The following is a 10,906-nucleotide window of genomic DNA, read 5'->3' as shown; positions in this document are numbered from 1 at the left end:
AGTGTATTGCTATGTGACAATGAGAGTGCAATCAAGTTGACCAACAATCTGGTTCAACATGCAAGAACAAAGCACATTGATGTCTGCCACCATTTCATAAGAGATCACTAACAAAAAAAGGAATATTTGTATTGAGAGTGTAGGCACCGAAGATCAACTTGCTGATATATTCATCAAGCCATTGGATGAGAAAAGATTTTGCAAGCTAAGGAATAAGTTGAACATATTAGATTTCTCAAATATGTGTTGATGCACCCCCACTCATATAGCATGCCTCTCCTTCGAGCAATCCAAGGTAAAAGTTGATTGGCATGGCATACATCCTTACTAAGGACATGTTTAGTGCATCTAGACATCTTTTACATTTAATAGGCTCATTCATGAAAACAAATAAATTTGATGATTATATGGTACCACTATTGCTACTATGCTTATTTTTGATCTAGTAGCAGCATATGACATGTTTGTGGGCTTGTAAACCTAGTGTTTAATCTAGAAAATGAGCTCTAAGTGTTTAACTCAACATGGTACAAGATAACCCTTATTTGGAGGTGTGAAGAAGCTTGTCCTTGGATCAAACCGAGTTAAATATCTTTGGTAAATGATCTAGATTGGACCAAATTTAGGAAAATGATCCTCACCCCATTGATTGACATTGATAATATCAACTTATCTATATTTTGAACCTTTGTGGTTATTGATGACAAAGAGGGAGAAATAGTGTACAAAGATAGTGAAAAGACAACAAAAGGGAGAATTTGATATAGGGGGGAGAAATATGACAAAGGAAAGGGATCAATTAAAACTTTGAGCACACAAGTAGGAGGAGCAAGCTCATGAACTTGTATGGTGCATTTGAATGTGCATTTCATATATTTGCTTGCATGGCACAAGTTTTAAATTTCAATATTCATGCTTGTGTGGTGTATTCTAGTTATAGGTTTGAATGATAAAATGAAAATATAGCATGCATAGTGTCGGGTACCTTAGAACGGGGTACCCCAAGCAAACCTCAAATGGGTCGCTAAAGTCCCATCTAAAAAATAAAGCGACAAGGTAAGCCATGGGCCCCTCACCCGCCACGACCGAGCCCACTGGGTCCTCCTCCTCCTCCTCGCCTCAAGCCTCAAGCAGGAGCTCTCGGCATCCTGACACTAACTCCGCCTCGCGCGAGGCTCTCCAGGGAAGGCCTCGGCAGGGAACGCCGTCTCCGCCTCGCCCGAGGCTCTCCACAGATGGCCTCAGCAGGGGTGCATTCTCCGTATCGCGCGAGGCGTCTCGCGCGAGGCCTCGGCAGGGAGCCCGATCTCCATCTCGCACGAGGCCTCATTCTCCGTATCGCTCGAGGCCGGGTCGTCCGCGGCCCATCACCGCCCACCTCGACTGACCCTCCAGACAACGCGTCATGTCTCATTAATGCTTCAACCACTCCCGCAATCTCAGCCGGACGACGGCTCAACGCCACAGAATGGCCGACGCGACCCGAGGTCGCATCAGCGCCATACCGGCTGGAATAGGGTACGGCGAGGATTACCGGCCACTATGTCCTAACACTGTGTCCACGATCAGCGCCATACCGGCTGGGGTAGGGTACGGCGGGGATTACCAGCCACTGTGTCCTAACGCTGTGCCCACGATTAGCCGCCCGCTCGAGGCCTCGGCACTATACACCAAGGTCTCGGCGATCTTGGGGTTCGCGCCTACCGAGACCCCTCCACCACGGTGCAGCCTCGGCACCGACCAAGCCTCGGCCTCGTGCACTGTCCGTCCACAGTGGCTTGCACGTTCACCACGGCACCCACTCCGAGGTAGTCCCGGGGTTCCCACGACGCACAGAATCTGATGGGACGGCCACGCCGCTCCAGTGCTCCAAGGACGGACCACTCCGACGACCACACCGCTTCAGTGCTCCAAGGACGAACCACTCCGATGACCACGCCACCACAGGAACAGACTACAGGGCCCGGACATGCCGCCTCTGTTCACACAACACCGTATAGTTAGCTCGTGTACCGTCCTTGTCCTCCCTTCAGGCTATAAAAGGAGAGGACTTGGGCTGTTTTGAAGGAGGGGAGGAGAAACACCTTGTAGCACACACACGCTCGCACATCCCTGCCGCCTAAGAGCAACCCTCAAGTGGCCCACACGACACCCTGCCAAGACCTAGGGCCAGCTCCCTCTCTCCCTTAGCTTGTAACCCCCTACTATGAGCACTTCGGTGCAACGAATACAAGATCGACCTCCAGACTGAACGTAGGGCCTCGATTGCCTGAACCAGTATAAACCTTGTGTCTCTTTGCATCACCATCCGGAATCGGGAGCACGCAGAACAAATTCACTGGTTGGTTGAGGACCCCCCGGTCGGAAACACCGACAGTTGGCGCACCAGGTAGGGGACGTCTGCGTGTCAGTTTCGTCATCCCAGCAGGTTCTGGATGGCAGACCCTGTACGACCATTGTGTCTCGGCACCGTGGTTTGGTTCGGGAGCCTAGAGTTCATGTCTCTAGGGCATGAGTACGACATGGTACTCCTCACTCCTCGAGCCCCACCGTCCGACGAGATGAAGTCACACCCCGGTAGCCCAGGCGCAGGCGGTGCCTGGGCGGCCGCTCTCACCACGCTCGCCAAGCACGACACGAACAAGGCCACCCCGACGCTACGCAAATCCGAGGCGCCATGCCACCTCCCGCCGATATCCTACGACCAGCTATTGGCACAGGGTCCCTGGCTAGGGACCTATCTAGCCTAAGCTTGGACAAAGGAAAGTCGCTTGTGACACGTGGCGATGCCCAGTCGTCAAGCTCCGCTCCACCATCCCTGAAGAAACCGACCCCGGCGGGGCAGAATCTAGCAATGGCACCATCCCCATACCCCTTTGGGTTGAGAAATGCCGCCGCCTCTTACGCCTATGCTTACACTGCCGCTCACGAGCATCCCTCGGAACGCCGTCAGCGCTTAGCTCTCAACCTGAGCATCCACGCCGACTCCTCGGATGAGAACGAGGCATGGCCCGAAGTGGATTTCTCCGGACTCAACGACCCTGGGGCTTTGCGCCAGTTCTTGGTCACAAGCGACTACTGCTTCGGCTACTCTGACTCTGACGACGAAGGCACCTATGACCCCACTCACGAGTGTTTTCAGTCGGGCTCGGGATGCCGAGGGCGGGCGAAGAGGACGAGGGGGTTGGTAGCCGTTCCCGCTTCACCCAGGCACGGGCGCTGTCACACCTCCACGCGCCATCCTGCCGGCCGGCCGCACGAAATGAGAATGTCGCTCTTGCGCGACCTTAGTGCCCAGACCTAGAACAGCTCCGTGAGCTCCAGGCCAAGGTCGAACAAGACCAACTCCTTCTGCAGCAGCTTTGAGACTCTCTCGAACAGGAATAGCGAGGTCGCGGCGAAGGCGGGGGAGCCCGACGGAGGGCCCGCGATGTGCATCACCGCATCCATGACGACGAAGGGAGTGAGCAACCCTAGTCTTCAATCACGCTAGCCAGAACATCGCAGCTGCGGCAATGCTGGTCCACGCAATGCCCGAGCCTTCTACCACGGAGGGGCGGCGGGTCCGCGGCGAGCTCTGGGATCTCCTAGAGACCGCCGTGGTTCAGCAGGCTGAGAGTTCCGCCTCCCAACGACATGGGGGCGCCTCGAACCTGCCCACGGCACCGCCTCGGCAGGACAGGGAGGCCCCAGCTCGTCCCGAGCCTGACCGAGCGCCGATAGCCCATAGGGCCCCCATGCTTCTGGACCGCCTCGGCATCGACGCGAGGTACAGGGAGACCATGAGGTGGTCAGCAGGCGACGACACCACGACAATGAGGGGCCTGCTCGGGGCTACCACCCACACCGAGGCGGTCGCTACGACAGCGGGGAGGACCATAGTCCTTCCCCTGAACTGCCAGGCCCTCGTGTCTTCAGCAAGGCCATCCGCGCTGCTCTTTTCCCCCGCCGGGTTTCGGCAACCAGCCAATCTCGCAAAGTACAGCGGCGAGACCAACCCTAAACTCTGGCTTGCTAATTATCGCCTGGCCTGCCAGCTAGGTGGCGCGGACAATGACCTGCTCATCATCCGCAACCTCCCCTTGCTCTTGTCAGACTCAGTGCGAGCCTGGCTCGAGCACCTTCCTCCCTCGTAAATCCACGACTGGCGCGACTTGGTTAGAGTCTTCGTCGGGAACTTCCAGGGCACATACGTGCGCCCTAGGAACTCCTGGGATCTTAAGAGCTATCGCCAGAAGCCGGACGAGTCCCTCCAAGACTTCATACGGTGCTTCTCCAAATAGTGCACCGAGTTGCCCAGTGTCGCGACTCAGAGATCGTCCAGGCTTTCCTCTCCGGCACCACTTGTCGGGACTTGGTTCGAGAGTTAGGTCGAACGTGCCACACTCTGCTGCTGCGCTCCTCGAAATCGCCACCGCTTCGCCTCGGGACAGGACTGTACCAAAGAGAAGGACTGTACCAAAGATTTACAAGCACATTGCTACTGCTACAACCCGTCAGTTGAAAGACGATGCTGAAATGCATTTTAAACTGTTTAAAATGCAATCACTGGAAACAACATTTAAAATGCAATCACTGCAAATTTACAGGGATGATCATGATCACTGCATATTTACAGGGATGAAGGGATGATCATGATCACTGAAGCAAAGAGAGCACAGTGATTTAGCAAAGAAATGGTTCTAGTTTTCTGAACTTGGGACCTAACTTGTCAAATTTCTCTGGATATAACTTGTAGGCAGAAATGATTCTTAGTTTCTGAAAAACAAACGCAAATGCATGAGGTGCAGTTACTTATGACCAATTGTATTTTCATACCACGGGTTCATTTTGACGTATTCATGTACTTTGCTGATATTTTGACAGGATGAGGTCCTGAACTCAGACTGAGGCTAAATTCACACAAAATAACAGTATGTATGACACACATCAACAGTCAGCACTACTACTTGACACACATCAACAAACGTATTCATGTTTGTAGTTTCCTGGCCGGTTTCTTTGCTGGCCGATTCTTTTTCTGGCCTGGCCACATGTAAAAAGTTAAAACACTCTTATTTCTTCGATGTGCACCACTGTCCTTATCGAGTCCTTTTTACTGTCGTTGCCGCGCTTCTCCCTTGCTGTGGCACATAAAAATGAAAGTCGGAGTCTACGCTGTCGCTGGGACCCAAGACTAACTTAAGCGCGCTTCTCCCTTGCTGTGGAACATAAAAACGAAAGCTGGGGTCTACGCTGTCGCCGAGACCCAAGACTAACTCAAGTGCTTGTTCGTCCAGGCCCTATACAGCTAAGTTAAATACAAACCAATACTTCTGAAATTCCATACCACTAAGAGTTGACCATATGAAGCAATGCTTTCAGTTGATTCAGGCAAACTTTCAGCCTTTCAGGCAACAAACTTGTACTGCTTTTATTTCAGCCTTTCAGGCAACCAGAATGGTTATCGTAAACAAACTTTGGTTATCATAATTTTTAGACAACAAACTTTCAGCCTTGCTTTTATTTCGGATTCATTAGGAATGTGTATGTAGACAGTATCATGGTACAACACATGAAAACAATTGAATTAGCATGTTCTCCATCTAGAGAAGAAGAGATTCGGAGATACTTGAAATACCTGAGGTCTCAATCAGCTTCTTCGTTTCTTCTCGTTCTTCACTTCTTGTTTCTCTGCAAAGAAACACAGCGCCATCAGTCCATCACAAAAAAGAAACACAGCACGATTGCAGCATACTGATGATGATGAATCAAAACAGGTTCAGCTAGGTAGCCTATTTTTTAGAACAACAGTAGGTTTCAGTGAAAAAATGTGGATCCGACAACCAAATGCCCAATACACTTGTCATTGGGTCAGTAGAGAATAATTAGGCTCCACTGAACAACTGGGTCAGTAGGTTTCACTGAACATACAAGAATCACAGGATATAAGGTAGAATGTGGCTTACACTGCATTGGGCCACAGTACAGATCGGGTGCTCCTAGGCGCAGTGGTTGCCTCCCTCCCTGCTGCGCGGGCACGGCCGCGCACCTCCGGCAGGAGCTCGAGGCAGAGGCTTTGGGAGGGCGGGGCTGCTGCTGCTGCTGGTCGGCGAGAACCAGGAGCCAGAAGCGACGGCGTGGCGGCGGCCCTCGGTGGCGGCGCCCTGACCCCGGCAGCAGGCTTTGATGAGGGCGGGCGGCGGCAGGTGCTTCGTTGGAGCAGGGTGGGACGGAGAGGCGCGGGGCGGAGGGGTGCTGCAGCGGCGGCGGCGTGCGGTCGGGGGCACCCTGATAAAGCCGAGGACGTCGCTGCCGAATGGGAACCGGGAGCGGCACCGCCGCTGCCGATTGGGAAGGAGGGATGGGCAGGCCGAGGGCTGATTGGGGACGTCGGGGTGCCATGGATCGATGACGTGGAGGCTTCTGGCGCCGGTGGATGTGGGGAGGGTGCGGGAGCGGGCGGGGGTGATTCCTGGCCAGAATCATTCATGGGCTTGTCGTTTCTTCGTTATTTTCTACAGGGCCGGAAGCATTCCTGGCCAGGATGACCGAGAACGGTGTAAACGAACGGAGCCGGGGTAGAGATATATGGCGTATTTGGTTCATGGAGTCATGCGATACGGAAGCATCCGATCCTACAAGTCCGAGCCTAAGGCCTCGTTCGGCAGCTGGGGATCCAATCCAGGCCCGGAATCTAGGTCTGGAATTAGTTGATCCACTTGCGGTCACTCATTCCAGGCCTAGGTTTCGTTCCCCGGCAGAACCAATTCAGAAGGCTCTTATTTGTTGCTCGCTTTGGCCAGAGATAAATCTCGGGCTGCTGATAGCATGTTCACATATCCAGGCATTTAACTAACACAACAAAATATGATCAAGCTTGAAACAATTCAAATTACCATGCAAAGCAAAGCCCAATAGAAATTTCATGACCCGACAAACAGATGTAAGTGCTTGTCATCAACAAAAAAATGAGATTAATATGTAGTACCAAAGCTACAGCAGGGTATCGAAAGACCTGAATCCAAAACAAACATGAAGGTTGTTGAACTTGAACATAAATAATAAGCTGTAAGTCTCATTTAACCATGGTATATTGGTGTCCCAACTACCGAACCTACGCTACTAATCTACGATGACACAGGAAGCAACTTCACAACGGTCACTCTTGTAGTTATAGACTTTTATAACTCCCACTGCTCGAATAATTCAGTTCCAACATGGTGCGGGAGGATCTACGAGTAAAAAAAAAGGTATTTGTTAAGAAAAAATATTGCTAGATAAATAGTAACAAGTTGAATAGTTCATTGCATTGCATAGCTAGATTTGGACTTGCAGCTTTATTAATGATACTGACAAAGTCCTATAAGAACAAGAGGTGGACCAGCTAGACTACGCCCTACTTGCAAGGTCCTAACTACAGACAAATCATTTACACATACTTCCCCCCTGAGATAGTGTACATAAGCATGCTCATGAGATAATTTGTGGTGACTTTTGGCATGCACAGCATGACCATGTACTGAAGTACTAAACTGCTCTAGAATTCAGAAACTCACTTTGTGACCAACCACATCGCAGAATTTAGAAATAAACTGAAGTACTGAACTGCTCCAGAATCAAAATAGAGAGATAAAGAACTGCAAATATAGTATATCAAAATAACATGAATAATTGATGGGAACTAGCCTTGCTCTGAACTACCTTAGCTGAGAGTGAGATACTGGACCATTCGTCTCACCAGTGTGATTTGTAAAAACTCTACTGGTCGGCCTATTAGTTTGATTGACAGTTCAAGCCCTGTCCTTAAATAATCCTAGCACTAGTAGGCACACAGCTGCATATAACTCCTGCTCCTGTTATATTCATGCAACCGGCTATAGAGGTGATAATTGAGTATTTGAAATAACTTTATTACTGCAGTCACTCCTACTTCTCGGTAACCGGCATAACAGCAATGTTACCAGTTTGTTAGTAACCAAATAACAACATAACTGAGAAGAGACGAGCATATAGCATAAACAAGTCCACGCCTGAAAATTCAAAAATTTTATTAAGACTAACACACATGTTAGAAAAATAGAATATTCAGATGTTGCAAAGCAGCAACATAAGCTTATGCCCACCCCATTATCCGGATAAAAAGACAGTAGGAAGGATTTTCAAAGTTTTAGACTGATTTGAACATTTCAGAGTTTTAGACTGATTTGAGCTACTTTTGCAATGCCATTTGGCAAATTAAGACATCATCTAGATAATAATACAAGTAACAAGAAAACCATCTGGTGAAACTGATAACCAGCTAGCGCTGAACAACAACACAAAAAAATCATTAGTAACTAAACCCACCATTATATCTGAGTAATGCTAGTGAGATCATTGAAAACCCACTACTGCATACAGGGAAGAGTTCTTATAGCAATCAAAATAATACTAATAAAATCTCATGGTGTAGCTCCAATACAAAACGGTCAAAATAATACTAAGAATATTGATACTAGAACAGAAGCACAGTGAACAACTTAGAAGTGCATTTTCTTAGAAACAAAGTGAGCTAATACAACAATATGTTTCATGTTGCGGGTTATTTCAGTATTATTCACAAACAATGAAGCACCGTCCCTTATGCATTTTAATTTGTGATAAACAAAACAAATGAACAAAGATACAACAACCATGGAGCTGTCATTTTTTGGAGTTGTAGTTTCCAAAATTCTTCTCATTAGTAGTTTCAGTAATCACAACTGATACATGGTAACTTTTTGTGCAATACATAACAGGATTTTTTTATACAATACCAGTATTTCTAGTTCTACACATGCTCATAATCGTGATTTCTCACGGTTCCTTTTATCGGTTACACTGCATTCGCAAAAAAGGAGCAAATCAAAATAATAAGCTTGTAATGTGAATTCTCAAAAGGAGAAGAGGTGTAGCTCCGTATCTAATTGCATTGGCTGACTACCCTACCTTCCCAAGGTTTTCCAATAGTTTTTCATAAAAGTGCAGCACGCTGTTTTTTCTAAACAGAACGTCACGAGCAAGCTAGCACCTCCCCACAGCAGTCCAGAAACATCAATCTAGAAACAACAATCATAGAGAATGTGGAAATGCTACAATCGACAAGAGCACAAAAACAAACACCAGAAATCCAGAAATACATCCCGATCGTCACTAACTAGGTATTTCACTACTAGTAACACTACTAGTACTCATGTTCAGAAACGAGATTATCAATCATCACCCATCCAAGAAACTGCAGCCCGGGGTTGCTTTAGAGCAAATGACGTTTCGCAAAAATCATCATTTGGATCTAGCCAATCAACAGGGTTCGAGAAACAGTAGTGCCAAAATAGACTAGTTTCAAAAAGCTGGAACCTAGTAGCAGGTTCTAATTAGTGCTTGGGAAAAGAAGCTAGTAAGGTAGGAGTAGAAATAGATACGGTATAAACCGAGCGATGGCTTCCCAAAGTGCTTAGGAAAAGAAGCTAGCAAGCTCTGGGCTCTCCCCTGTCACTGAATATTCTCATGAACTTGGACGAAGACATGTAATTCAGTAGCAACGATTTCCAAAGCACAAGCGCGTGGGTGGCTCGCGCCGTCGCCAGCCGGCTAGGAAGGCTGCGAGCTGCTTCTTATAATGGAAATACTAGCAAGGAGAAAAGGAACAAACACAAGAGGGGGAAGCACTCGTAGGCGTAGTGTAGCAACAGGGGAATTCGGATATACAGAGGAAAAGGGCAAGAACCTTAGCGCCCGAGCGATGAATCGAGCGACGAATCTAGCAAGCATCTAGCGACGGGGAGAGAAGGGGGCAAGGAAGATGAGGGCGACGCGTTCCCGGCGAGAAGGCGGCGGAGAGCGCGGACGGTTCGATGGAAGCGGGTCGCCTTCACTGTCGACTCGTGCCGCGTCGTCGCGTCCCGTGATGTGCCGCGCCTGTGGCCTCGTTCCGCTCGAGTCGCGCTGGCTCACGTCGCCTGGATAGGTTCCGGGCCAAAACAAACAAGGCCTAAATGTTGTTGGTTTGCCGCAACAGACCAGTCCGTCCGTCACCAACGCGTTGCACTCCACCAGCAAAAATCCATTCATTAATTCCGCGGCATCGATCGCTTCCAGCGGAAATAGTCGGACGACCGCATGCTGCATGTACTGCGACGGGGCTGGCTCGTCAAACCAAGCAAAAGCCTGTTCGTTTCGATTGGATTGGCTTATAGCCATGGTCTAAAAGGTTATTGTCGGCTAGTTTGATGTGAAAAAAAAATACTGTTCGTTGGCTGATAAACTAAGGTTTATAGCCTGCAGGATGATAGTTGGAGATTTACCAATCTCGTCCAGAATCGTTCGATGATCCGCTAGGACCCGGAACTGTAAGAGGGGGTGTCGATGAGAAACCAGTTGTTGCTGTACTTACAAGCTTCCAGGGTTCCAACTTGCTGGTCAAAATTCTGCCTTTTCTCCAGATTTTCTCTTGCAGGAGTTCCTTCAAAGAAATGCCAACGCACGGGCGGGCGGGCGGGCATCTTCCTATCTTCGGGGGCCTTTTTGCAGCCTGAAATACATGGGCAGATTGGACCGCCTAGATTGAAGTTTGGGCTCTGGTTCACAACCATAGCAGCCCATCAAATTTGAAGCCCACTAGGAACGTGGTGGGCTCTTACAGATTCGTGCTCTGGCCGTGGATTGTTTGTCTTTTTGGAAACGAGCTGTGGATCTGTCAATTACTACGAGGGATGGCCATGGCGATGATGACTGAGCTGGGGAAAACGGGAAGAGGAAGACAATGCAGAGAAGGCAGTCGACCGACGACCGTGAACCAGATGGAGGCGGTAGAACGAATAGACGACAGTATAGCGGCGAGCGGAAGGAACCCTATCGGCTGACGTAAATGCAGGCCGGCCGGCAACCTTCGACTCGAGTCCATCAC

Source organism: Miscanthus floridulus, chromosome 2 (genome assembly GCF_019320115.1).
Source record: "Miscanthus floridulus cultivar M001 chromosome 2, ASM1932011v1, whole genome shotgun sequence".
NCBI classification, from domain to species: domain Eukaryota; kingdom Viridiplantae; phylum Streptophyta; class Magnoliopsida; order Poales; family Poaceae; genus Miscanthus; species Miscanthus floridulus.
The sequence above is the reverse complement of the archived record's forward strand: the minus strand, read 5'-3'. Positions refer to the sequence as shown.